The 14193-nt window shown below is 43.6% G+C and overlaps 1 protein-coding gene across 1 annotated transcript in view; it reads left to right on the top strand.

The window, feature by feature from the left end:
- The first annotated feature begins 1992 nt into the window (after positions 1-1992).
- The window catches only part of LOC127915634 (uncharacterized), a 25625-nt gene continuing 13424 nt past the window's right edge, over positions 1993-14193 (top strand). Inside the window, exon 1 of the mRNA XM_052495860.1 lies at positions 1993-2378. The gene's annotated coding sequence lies outside the window, so the exon portion shown is untranslated. The remainder of the gene's footprint in view (positions 2379-14193) is intronic.

Below are 14193 nucleotides of genomic sequence, written 5' to 3'. Positions count from 1 at the left end.
ACTGCATGGACAAATGACTCCAACACCCTCATTAAGTTTGCTGACGACAAAACAGTGGTAGGTCTGATCACCGACAATGATGAGACATCCTATAGGGAGGTCAGAGAACTGGCAGTGTGGTGCCAGGGTAACCTTTCCCTCAATGGGGGCAAGACAAAGGTGCTGATCGTGGACTACAAGAAAAGGCTGGCCGAACAGGCCCCCATTAACATCAACAAACAATCATGGTCCAAATACACCAAGACAGTTGTGAAGAGGGCACGACAGCACCTTTTCCCACTCAGGAGACTGAGAATACCTGGCATGGTTCCTCAAAATGTTCTACAGCTGTACCATCGAGAGCATCCTAACCGGTTGCATCACCGCCTGGTGTGGTAACTGCTCGGCATCTGACCATAAGGCGCTTGAGGGTAACGCCCAGTACATCACTGGGGACAAGCTTCCTGCCATCCAGGACCTATATACTAGGCGGAGTCAGAGAAAAGCCCCAAAAATTGTCAAAGACTCCAGTCACCCAAGTCATAGACTGTTTTCTCTGCTACTGCACGGCAAGCGGTCTGGGACCAAAATGCTCCTTAACAGCCTCTACCCCCAAGCCATAAGACTGATGAACAATTAATCAAATGGCCACCGGATTATTTACATTGACCCCCCCTCTCGCTGTTTATTATCTATGCAGTTACTTCACCCTTACCTACATGTACAAATTACCTCGACTAACCTGTACATTGACTCGGTACCCACTGTATATAGCCTCGTTATTTTACTTTCTATAATTTTTTACTTCATTTGGTAAATATTTTCTTCAACTGCACTGTTGGTTAAGGGCTTGTAAGTAAGCATTTCACAGTAAGGTCTACTACACCTGTTGTACATGTGACTAATAATGATTTGAAGGTGACCTACTTTTTGAACTAATTCATTTCAAAAGCTGGTGAAAACAGCATGGTTGTGTTCATGGCACATTAAAAGGCAATACAATTTTACAGTTAAATTACATATCTTTACAGTAAATCCCATACATTTGTTAAGACACGCCTCTGCCTGGTGCCCCTGTACATTATTGAATGTGTTTTGTTAGTGTGCACACCAGTTTCTAAAATCAAAGTGCATGCATAGAAATTCAATTACCTTCGAAAAAGATGGACGTAGGCTGGTTGCTGTATTTATAATTTTATTAAACAGTAACATGCGAAACAGAAACAGAAAACTAAATACAAATCCACATATCAAATACCGATATGTAGCGAATACATTTTTTAAACATTTTGTATACGTTTGAATGATTCGAAAGTTCTCCAAATCAGATACAAAAATTAAATGGGCTTTTTCTTCATAAAATGATTTGTGTATGAAAAATGTTCCTAATAAAATAAAGATATTTATAACATACTGACACGCAATTGCGGAAACACGGTAGTAAAACAATGTCAAACTTAGATATTTCAATGGTTGAATGCATTATGTTTCCAAGATATAGTTTTTCATCAGTCCAGAACACCTCACTATGAAACAATGACAGAATAAGTGTTCAACAGATTCAGTTTCTAGCTAACTTTATTCACTGGTAGTAGGTATATATTTAGAAATCAAGCTATTACACGGGTAGAATCAATGGATAATCTTAAAGGAGATCTCCTTTACTTTATTGGTCACCATACCTTTGTTGGAGTGAGCCAAGCACGGTGCCAGTTTACATCAAACGATGAAGTCCAACAAAATATAGCAGAGGGGATATAATTCCTGTAGAAAATATCCCTTAATAAACAATTGTTGAAGTTCTTATCTAGTAACCCTATGCTATTCATCAATAGATATAGATATGCATTATTCTGAAGTAAATATTTTATCCCACAAGGTATAGATTTTATAACAGTGTCATATTCCTTGCTTGAAACCTCAAAGTTGTATCTTTCCATTAATTCTCTCAGGGTAAATAGATTCCCACTAATACTAAGTAATTGGTTGACAAGGACAATGTTTTTCGAGAACCGAAGCTGGTTGCTGTAACCTCGTAGGGTTTTGTGCATTTTATCCAAGGTCTGAACCACGGCTTTCTGATGCGGGTCCTCTCGCAGCGCCCAGTCCATGACCAGACTGGTGTAGTGCTCCAGCGGTCCGCTGTGGCGGCATTGCTGTCTTCTGCAGCAGTCTGGAGAGCATCTCCATCTGTCGAGTAGCCTGACCAGTAGACAAGATCACGGAATTAACGTTAACATCCTGATGCTGTGGTAGTAAGATATATAGCTAGACCCCTGTGGAGGTTTAACGTTACGTGTTCAGAGGAGCAAAAACTGTTATCCAGTTAACGTTACGAAGTTAGAAAGAAAGCTGTCCAAAGATTTGTCAGCGATTCGTTATTCCCTCGTCTCAAAAAGGTACGTTTGTCAGCACCGTAACAATGCAGCTAGCTAGCTAGCTAGCTATTGATGTCATTATAATAATGGCTGATTTATGTGCTTGTTGCCAATTAATTAGTTAGCCAGGCTGACTGGACAAGTCTGGAATGGAATGAAGTTTGACAGGTTAAGGTAACTAGCTAACTTTAGCTATACTAACTATTAACTAACTGTCAGTTGATACTCATTTGAAACGACACACCAAAATAATAACAAATTGATACCAAAATAATATTCTCACCTCGTCTGGAAATGTCGGTCACACCGTTACATATCGTTGTCGAGGAACAGGACCGCTCTTTCAGTAGAAGTCTAATGATGGACGACATTTTTGACGACAACATGCACGTCGCCATTTTGGCTTCAAATGCAACTTTATTGAATCAGGAAAAAATTAACAAAATTATTCTTAAGTGAGCCAGGAGAGGGCTGTATTTGACATTATGCTTATTTTTTTCATGAATAGAGAATAAAGTAGCTTACTAAATATGCACATTTGGTTGCAGTGTTGGTCTATTTGATTTCAATTGGCAATGAATGGCATTGGCAGTAATAGTCTATGGGACAGACCCCTAAATTCGTGAAGATGCCTCATAGTGGTTTTCTTGGTCTATGTCCCTAGTTGGAACATGTGTGATAGCAGTGCAGCAATGGCAGCTTTCTCTGTGTTATCACTCTTTATTTCATCCCTCCATCTCATTAATTTTTCCCATAGGGATTTTACTATGACAAAACAATGTCAGTATACAACAAGTTATTTCCCACATATACCCATTAATCAGATATAATTGCAAAGCTAAGATTAACAGCTATCCATCAGATACATTTTCGGGAATGTTCACGTCAACAGAACTTTGACATTTGACCTCTAGTGTACATATCAGAATGACCTGTATAAATTACTTTAAAAAGGAAACCCTGATAATGTTTGACAAGTGGTTTTGAAAGTTCATGAAATTATGTTTCAACGGATGTACAGTGCCTTCAGAAAGTATTCGTACCCATTGACTTATTTTGCCTGTGCCTAGCTCCATTCCGCTTATTTTTTATCCTGAATAACCTTATGTCAGTCATAAGTCCCAAAGAGGGTGTTTTGTCCTGTTGGGGCATTCATCCCAGTCATCAGTCCCAGTCTCCCGAGTGGCACAGCAGTCTAAGGCATTACATCTCAGTGCTCGAGGCGTCACTACAGACACCCTGGTTCGAATCCAGGCTGTATCACAACCCGACGTGATTGGAAGTCCCATAGGGCGGCACACAATTGTCCCAGTCATCTGGGTTTGGCCGGTGTAGGACGTCATTGTAAATAAGAATTTGTTCTTAACTGACTTGCCTAGTTAAATAAAGGTTAAATAAAAACATCTGCAATATAGCATTGGGTTAGGTACATATTTGTCATCAATGTGTGTACATTTACAATGGTAATGAAATGGTCAATTTGAGGAAATGTTACTTAACATACTATTTATAAGTAGAATGGAATGGTTTTACTTGTGTGTTAGGATTGTGGGCTTTGACACTCTTATGTAGGTGTCATAACCAACCATAAAATATTGCAATATACTTGTATGTCACAACATATGTGTCATTACAGTGTTATGACAATGCTATGACATGGTTATGACCGTGTTATGACGCTAGGTGTCCAATAAAGTCTTACCAAAAGGTAAGGTTAACTATTAAACTAACTACAGTATTTAGCAGTTTTATGGCTTGGTGGAAGAAGCTGTTCAGGACTCTATTGGTTCCAGACTTGGTACATCAGTACTGCTTGCGGTGACTTGGGTGGCTGGAATCTTTGACCATTTTTAGGGCCTTTCTCTGACACCACCTGGTATAGAGGTCCTGGATGGCAGAGAGCTCGGTCCTGGTGATGTACTGTGCTGTACGCACTACTCTCTGTAGCACTTTGCGGACGGATGCCAAGCAGTTGCTATACCAAGCGGTGCTATACCAAGCGGTGATGCAGCCAGTCAAGATGCTCTCAATGGTGCGTGCCAATTTTTTTCAGCCTTCTGAGGGCGAAGAGGCATTGTTGTGCCCTCTTCACGACTGTGTTGGTGTGTGTGGACCATGATAGATCCTTAGTGATGTGGACTCAGAGGAACTTGAAGCTCTCGACACACTCCACTACAGCTCCGTCGATGTGAATAGTGACGTGCTCAGCCCTCCATTTCCTGTAGTCCACGATCAGCTACTTTGTCTTGCTGAAGTTGAGGGAGAGGTTGTTATTCTGCCAACACACTACCAGGTCTCTGACCTCCTCCCTATAGGCTGTCTCATCGTCATCGGTGATCAGGCCTACCACCGTTGTGTCATCTGCAAACTTAATGATGGTGTTGGAATTGTGCACGGCCATGCAGTCGTGGGTGAACAGGGAGTACAGGTTGGAGACGAAGCACGCCCCCTGAGGAGCCCCCGTGTCGAGGGTCAGCGTGGCAGATGCGTTGTTGCCTACCCTCACCACCTGGGGGTGGCCCGTCAGGAAGTTCAGGATCCAGTTGCAGAGGGAGGTGTTCAGTCACAGGGTCCTTAGCTTAGTGATGACCTTGGAGGCCACTATGGTGTTGAATTCTGAGCTGAAGTCAATGAACTGCATTCTCACATAGGTGTTCTTCTTGTCCAGGTGGGAAAGGGCAGTGTGGAGTGGGTCCAGGGTGTCTGGGATGATGGTGTTGATGTGAGCCATGACCAGCCTTTCAAAGCATTTCATGGTTACAGTGCTACGTGGTGATAGTCATTTAGACAGGTTACCTTGGAGTTCTTGGGCACAGGGACTATAGTGGTCTGCTTGAAACATGTCGGTACAGTGGGGCAAAATAGTATTTAGTCAGCCACCAATTGTGCAAGTTCTCCCACTTAAAAAGATGACAGAGGCCTGTAATTTTCATCATAGGTACACTTCAACTATGACAGACAAAATGAGAAAAAAAATCCAGAAAATCACATTGTAGGATTTTTTATGAATTTATTTGCAAAGTATGGTGGAAAATAAGTATTTGGTCAATAACAAAAGTTTATCTCAATACTTTGTTATATACCCTTTGTTGGCAATGACAGAGGTCAAACATTTTCTGTAAGTCTTCACAAGGTTTTCACACACTGTTGCTGGTATTTTGGCCCATTCCTCCATGCAGATCTCCTCTAGAGCAGTGATGTTTTGGGGCTGTTGCTGGGCAACATGGACTTTCAACTCCCTCCAAAGAATTTCTATGGGGTTGAGATCTGGAGTCTGGCTAGGCCACTCCAGGACCTTGAAATGCTTCTTACGAAGCCAAACCTTCATTGCCCGGGCAGTGTGTTTGGGATCATTGTCATGTTGAAAGACCCAGCCACGTTTCATCTTCAATGCCCTTGCTGATGGAAGGAGGTTTTCACTCAAAATCTCACAATATATGGCCCCATTCATTCTTTCTTTTACACGGATCAATCATCCTGGTCACTTTGCAGAAAAACAGCCCCAAAGCATGATGTTTCCACCCCCATGCTTCACAGTAGGTATGGTGTTCTTTGGATGCAACTCAGCATTCTTTGTCCTCCAAACACGACGAGTTGAGTTTTTACCAAAAAGTTATATTTTGGTTTCATCTGATCATATGACATTCTCCCAATCTTCTTCTGGATCATCCAAATGCTCTCTAGCAAACTTCAGACGGGCCTGGACATGTACTGGCTTAAGTAGGGGGACACGTCTGGCACTGCAGGATTTGAGTCCCTGGCGGCGTAAGTGTGTTACTGATGGTAGGCTTTGTTACTTTGGTCCCAGCTCTCTGCAGGTCATTCCCCCCATGTGGTTCTTGTGATCATTTTGACCCCACGGGGTGAGATCTTGCATGGAGACCCAGATCGAGGGAGATTATCAGTGGTCTTGTATGTCTTCCATTTCCTAATAATTGCTCCCACAGTTGATTTCTTCAAACCGAGCTGCTTACCTATTGCAGATTCAGTCTTCCCAGCCTGGTGCAGGTCTACAATTTTGTTTCTGGTGTCCTTTGACAGCTCTTTGGTCTTGGCCATAGTAGAGTTTGGAGTGTGACTGTTGGAGGTTGTGGACAGGTGTCTTTTATACTGATAACAAATTCAAACAGGTTCCATTAATACAGATAACGAGTGGAGGACAGAGGAGCCTCTTAAAGAAGAAGTTACAGGTCTGTGAGAGCCAGAAATCTTGCTTGTTTGTAGGTGACCAAATACTTATTTTGCACCATAATTTGCAAATAAATTCATTAAAAATCCTACAATGTGATTTTCTGGATTTTTTTTCTGTCATTTTGTCTGTCATAGTTGAAGTGTACCTATGATGAAAATGACAGGCCTCTCTCATAATTTTAAGTAGGAGAACTTGCACAATTGGTGGCTGACTAAATATTTTTTTGCCCCACTGTATTATAGACTGGATAAGGGAGAGGTTTAAAATGTCAGTGAAGACACTCGCCAGCTGGTCAGCACATGCTCTGAGTACACATCCTGGTCATTTGTCTGGTGAATGTTAACCTGTTTCAAGGTCTTACTCACATCGGCTACAGAGAGCTTGATTACACAGTCGTCCGGAACCGCTGGTGCTCTCATGCATGGTTCAGTGTTGTTTGCCTTGAAGTGAGCATTGAAAGCATTTAGCTCATCTGGTAGGCTTGCATCACTGGGTAGCTCGCGGCTGGGTATCTCTTTGTAAACCGTGATAGTGTGCAAGCCCTGCCATATCTAACGAGCGTCAAAGCCGGTGTAGTAGGAGTTGATCTTAGTCCTGTATTGACACTTTGCCTGTTTGATGGTTTGTCAGAGGGCGTAGCAGGATTTCTTATAAGCGTCCGGATTAGTGTCCCGCTCCTTGAACGCGACAGCTATAGCCTCTAGCTCTCAGTGCGGATGTCGCCTGTAATCTGTGGCTTCTGGTTGGGATACGTACAGTGTACATATGGTCACTGTGGGGACAACGTTGCCAATGACTGATGTGGTAAACTCCTCAATACCATTGATCGGATGAATCCCGGAACATATTCCAGTCTGTGCTAGTGAAACCGTCATGTAGCTTAGTATCCACTTCATCAGACCACTTCCATATTGAGTGCGTTAGAATGGTCAGGATGGAATGGTCAGGCAGGCAGGTATGGACTCCAGAAAATAGGCAAGGGTCAAAACCGGGAGGACGAGCAAAAAGCGAATAGAAGCAGGAGTACGGGAAAACACGTTGGTTGACTTGGAAAACATACAAGACGAACTGGCACAGAGAGACAGGAAACACAGTGATAGATACAATAAGCGACACCTGGAGGGGGTGGAGACAATCACGAGGACAGATGAAACAGATCAGGGTGTGACACCTCTAGTTGCACACATGACATGCTGGTAGAAATAAGGTAAGACGGATTTGAGTTTTCCTGAAAAATGTAGTGGGAAAGCTATGTTTTTGGATTGTATGTTTAGTGATAGAAGCACCAAATTGCACACACATAGCTAGAACAGGGTTTTAAAAAGATTTGTGGATACAAGGCCAATATGGCCGTCAAACAACTCAATGGGGTCGTATTGGATCAATTTCACATGACCATACCTGTATGGAATATAATGGTAGTATGCCCAATAATATCTTAATATGTTCATAGAGATGTAGAATACACAATCAGGTGTGCCAGCTATATTAATTAAATTATTCACATAATTGTGGTAAGACTGTGCTCAAAAAACTGGACAAATCGCTGATTTCTGAAGCCTACCACTCTAGAAATGGACACGAGCAATAGATTGACAATGACTTTAAACACAGTTCCTGGGATGAAATCACCTCAGTGACTGCATTCTGAAACACACTCACACCAACACACACTAGTGCTGAGCGATTAACCAGAAAGTATGTTCTTTTTCATTTTTTAAACAACTAATTGACCAATGTCGGTTAAATTATTTTAATTAAAGCCTCTGGATTGCTGCAGCGGTCTAAGGCACTGCATCGCAATGCTAGAGGCGTCACTCCAGATCCGAGTTCGATCCCGGGCTGTGTCACAGCCGGCTGCTACAGGGAGACCCATGAGGCGGCAGACAATTGGCCCAGCATCGTCCGGGTTAGGGGAGGGTTTGGGCGACTCCTTGTGGCGGTCTGGCGCATGACTTCAGACTGCAGCTGTACGGTGTTTCCTCCGACACATTGGTGCGGCTGGCTTCCGGGTTAAGTGTGCAGTGTGTTAAGAAGCCGTGTGGGTTGTCGACCTTTGCCTCTCTCGAGTCCGTAAGGGAGATGCAGCGATGGGACAAGACTGTAACTACCAATTGTATGTCACAAATTGTTTTAAAAAATGTATGAAAAAATATTTTTCACATATTTTTTTACATTTGAATTACATTTCGTTCTGTATTTTCCATGAGCTCAAAGCAGTTTCTCTACAGATAGGCTAAATCAGATCAAGCCCGAACTGTGCGATGTAGTTTACAACAGGCCAATAGTCTACATAGTTTAGAGCAGAAAAAGTGGAAATTAACTACATTGACCGTAATCCATAGCGCACCTATTGTCCGGACTGTGTGTTTATTATGCCTGCTACTACTTCCGGCGCCGACAGAGATGGCCGCCTCGCTTCGCATTCCTAGGAAACTATGCAGTTTTTTGTTTTTTTTACGTGTTATTTCTTACATTAGTACCCCAGGTCATCTTAGGTTTCATTACATACAGTCGAGAAGAACTACTGAATATAAGATCAGCGTCAACTCACCATCAGTACGGCCAAGAATATGTTTTTCGCGACGCGGATCCTGTGTTCTGCCTTTCAAACAGGACAACGGAATGGATCCCATGCAGCGACCCAAAAAACGACTCTGAAAAAGAGGGAGGCGGTCTTCTGGTCAGACTCCGGAGACGGGCACATCGTGCACCACTCCCTAGCATTCTTCTCGCCAATGTCCAGTCTCTTGACAACAAGGTTGATGAAATCCGAGCAAGGGTAGCATTCCAGAGGGACATCAGAGACTGTAACGTTCTTTGCTTCACGGAAACATGGCTCACTGGAGAGACGCTATCCGAGGCGGTGCAGCCAGCGGGTTTCTCCACGCATCGCGCCGACAGAAACAAACATCTTTCTGGTAAGAAGAGGGGCGGGGGCGTATGCCTTATGGCTGACGAGACATGGTGTGATGAAAGAAACATACAGGAACTCAAATCCTTCTGTTCACCTGGTTTAGAATTCCTCACAGTCAAATGTAGACCGCATTATCTACCAAGAGAATTCTCTTCGATTATAATCACAGCCGTATATATCCCCCCCCAAGCAGACACATCGATGGCTCTGAACAAACTTTATTTGACTCTTTGCAAACTGGAATCCATTTATTCGGAGGCTACATTCATTGTAGCTGGGGATTTTAACAAGGCTAATCTGTCGCTCTGGATAAGAGCGTCTGCTAAATGACTTAAATGTAAATGTAAATGTAAAACAAGACTCCCTAAATTTTATCAGCATATCGATTGCGCAACCAGGGGTGGAAAAACCTTGGATCATTGTTACTCTAACTTCCGCGATGCATATAAGGCCTTGCCTCGCCCCCCTTTCGGAAAAGCTGACCACGACTCCATTTTGTTGATCCCTGCCTACAGACAGAAACTAAAACAAGAGGCTCCCACGCTGAGGTCTGTCCAACGCTGGTCCGACCAAGCTGACTCCACACTCCAAGACTGCTTCCATCATGTGGACTGGGATATGTTTCGTATTGCGTCAGATAACAATATTGACGAATACGCTGATTCTGTGTGCGAGTTCATTAGAACGTGCGTTGAAGATGTCATTCCCATAGCAACGATTAAAACATTCCCTAACCAGAAACCGTGGATTGATGGCAGCATTCGCGTGAAACTGAAAGCGCGAACCACTGCTTTTAATCAGGGCAAGGTGACTGGTAACATGACCGAATACAAACAGTGCAGCTATTCCCTCCGCAAGGCTATCAAACAAGCTAAACGTCAGTACAGAGACAAAGTAGAATCTCAATTCAACGGCTCAGACACAAGAGGCATGTGGCAGGGTCTACAGTCAATCATGGACTACAAGAAGAAATCCAGCCCAGTCACGGACCAGGATGTCTTGCTCCCACGCAGACTAAAATAACTTTTTTGCCCGCTTTGAGGACAATACAGTGCCACTGACATGGCCTGCAATGAAAACATGCAGACTCTCCTTCACTGCAGCCGAGGTGAGTAAGACATTTAAACGTGTCAACCACACTGCACACTGCCCTAACCCATCTGGACAAGAGGAATACCTATGTGAGAATGCTGTTCATCGACTACAGCTCGGCATTCAACACCATAGTACCCTCCAAGCCCTGTGCAACTGGGTACTGGACTTCCTGACGGGCCGCCCCCAGGTGGTGAGGGTAGGCAACAACATCTCCTCCCCGCTGATCCTCAACACTGGGGCCCCACAAGGGTGCGTTCTGAGCCCTCTCCTGTACTCCCTGTTCACCCACGACTGCGTGGCCACACACCCCTCCAACTCAATCATCAAGTTTGCGGACGACACAACAGTGGTAGGCTTGATTACCAACAACGACGAGACAGCCTACAGGGAGGAGGTGAGGGCCCTCAGAGTGTGGTGTCAGGAAAATAACCTCACACTGAACGTCAACAAAACTAAGGAGATGATTGTGGACTTCAGGAAACAGCAGAGGGAACACACCCCTATCCACATCGATGGAACAGTAGTGGAGAGGGTAGCAAGTTTTAAGTTCCTCGGCATACACATCACAGACAAACTGAATTGGTCCACTCACACAGACAGCATTGTGAAGAAGGCGCAGCAGCGCCTCTTCAACCTCAGGAGGCTGAAGAAATTTGGCTTGTCACCAAAAGCACTCACAAACTTCTACAGATGCACAATCGAGAGCATCCTGGCGGGCTGTATCACCGCCTGGTACGGCAACTGCTCCGCCCTCAACCGTAAGGCTCTCCAGAGGGTAGTGAGGTCTGCACAATGCATCACCGGGGGCAAACTACCTGCCCTCCAGGACACCTACACCACCCGATGTTACAGGAAGGCCATAAAGATCATCAAGGACATCAACCACCCGAGCCACTGCCTGTTCACCCCGCTATCATCCAGAAGGCGAGGTCAGTACAGGTGCATCAAAGCTGGGACCGAGAGACTGAAAAACAGCTTCTATCTCAAGGCCATCAGACTGTTAAACAGCCACCACTAACATTGAGTGGCTGCTGCCAACACACTGACACTGACACTGACTCAACTCCAGCCACTTTAATAATGGGAATTGATGGGAAATTATGTAAATATATCACTAGCCACTTTAAACAATGCTACCTTATATAATGTTACTTACCCTACATTATTCATCTCATATGCATACGTATATACTGTACTCTATATCATCAACTGCATCCTTATGTAATACATGTATCAGTTGCCACTTTAACTATGCCACTTTGTTTACATACTCATCTCATATGTATATACTGTACTCGATACCATCTACTGTATCTTGCCTATGCTGCTCTGTACCATCACTCATTCATATATCCTTATGTACATATTCTTTATCCCCTTACACTGTGTATAAGACAGTAGTTTTGGAATTGTTAGTTGGATTACTTGTTGGTTATTACTGCATTTGTCGGAACTAGAAGCACAAGCATTTCGCTACGCTCGCATTAACATCTGCTAACCATGTGTATGTGACAAATAAAATTTGATTTGATTTGATTTTAAGGTACTGTACATGTATCTTTAACATTAAGTGATTGGTCATTGGTATTCAGCAGTCATAAAAGTATGCCTTGTTTAATTTGAACAACTACTAAAATAGTGATTTTGTCAGGCAGCAGCTTTAGAGATGAGATGATGACTTGGAATGAAATAATAAAGTAATCAAATAAAACAAATGTAATATACACAAGTATACCAGACATTAAGGACACCTTCCTAATATTGAGTTGCAGCACCCCCCCCCCTTTTGCCCTCAGAACTGCCTCAATTCGTGGGGACATGAACTCGACAAAGTGTCAAAAGTGTTCCACAGGGATGTTGGCCCATGTTGACCCCAATGCTTCCCACAGTTGTGTCAAGTTGGCTGGATGTCCTTTAGGTGGAGGACCATTCTTGATGCAGACGGGAAACTGTTGAGAGGGAAAAACGCAGCAGGCTTGCAGTTGTTGACACAAACCGGTGCGCCTGGCACCTACTACCATACCCCGTTCAAAGGCATTTAAATCTTTTGTCTTCCCCATTCACCCTCTGAATGACACACATACACAATCCATGTCTCAGTTGTCTCAAGGCTTAAACATCCTTCTTTAACCTGTCTCTTCACCTTCATCTTCACTGATTGAAGTGGATTTAACAAGTGACCTCAATAAGGGATCATAGCTTTCACCTGGATTCACCTGGTCATTCTATATCATGGAAAGAGTAGGAGTTCTTAATGTTTTGTCCACTCGGTGTATACAACAACTGAAATATTTAATTAAAGTAATGTGAATAACTGATGGTTAAGAAGTGATAAGCATTAATGGACAGTCCCTACCATCATGGGACTTTATACATTATATTATTCTGTGTTGTTACAGCATTCAACCCACATAATGGATAGTGCATTAAAATTGAAACCGAACCGACCTAAAAAAGCACTAATCGCGGAACACACACACACACACACACACACACACACACACACACACACACACACACACACACACACACACACACACACACACACACACACACACACACACACACACACACACACACACACACATCTATGTACAATCTCAACACTTTCAAATGAATTCCTATTGTAATTAGCAGTTGGTTTGAGGGTGTCTTCTATACTAATTATACATCCACCCAGTTTTGGGCCTGAGTATCAAGCAGCAAGACATGCGAGATACAGCCGGCAGGGTGTTACAGGCTTGTTGCCATGACAACAGGAGAATGTTTCCCAGCACTGGCAGACACACACACACACACCATTACAGTGGAATCCGCCTTGCTTTGAGATTCCGCTCTGCGGTGCAGTTGAAGACATTTAGAAGCAGGCAAAGACACAGACAGGACAGAGGGTGATTCAATAGGAGAACAACTGAAAAGGGACATACTCTCCAATCCTCTTTCATTCTGATGGTGTGTGCCTTTATTTTCTGTTGTCTTTGTCTGCACAAAGGAAGGATGAAGCATGCTGCATGCTAATGCTATGTTTTAACCACTGTAATGATTCAGCATTGCCTGAGTGTCTAGCCTTCTGCGCTCTACATATGAGACATGCATGTTGATGTTGTTTTCATCAGTAGGCTAGGCTGGCTCTTGAGGCTGCTGCTTTTCTAAGATTATGGTGAGCGCTGTCATCGTAATGCTAATTCATAGCTGTGTAGCCATGGTGAAGTCAATCCCCCCCCCCCCTTCCTCTGCCACTGCTGAATGCATTAGTGTAATGAGGAGTCTGAAGCCAGCCAGCCTGTGTGCCGTGCAGCAGAGACGAGAGGAGCAAAGAGAAAACATACAACACAGCAGCTAAAGGCAAGATGGCTTCAACAGCCTGCTGAGGCAGTGTGCAGGGTTTAGAACCTTCTTCTGCTATTCTGGAATCTAACCGGGATCTAAGAAGGGAAGCGCTTGGTTCTCAAGCGTTCTAGATCAAAGGAGATCAGGTAATGGTAGCTCTGGGAGACAAGCAGACAGAATGTTGGGGTTCATGCACATTGAGGATAGGATGGACTGGATGGTGGAACTGCCACTGTTTTTTATTATGTGCCATGCAGTCTTCAATTAATATAATTATTTCTCCCTTTGTGTTTCCCTCCTTC

The sequence above is a fragment of the Oncorhynchus keta genome, chromosome 35 (assembly GCF_023373465.1).
Source record: "Oncorhynchus keta strain PuntledgeMale-10-30-2019 chromosome 35, Oket_V2, whole genome shotgun sequence".
Classification (NCBI taxonomy): Eukaryota; Metazoa; Chordata; class Actinopteri; order Salmoniformes; family Salmonidae; genus Oncorhynchus; species Oncorhynchus keta.
Note: the sequence above shows the minus strand (reverse complement) of the source record. Positions and strands in the feature narration are given on the sequence as shown.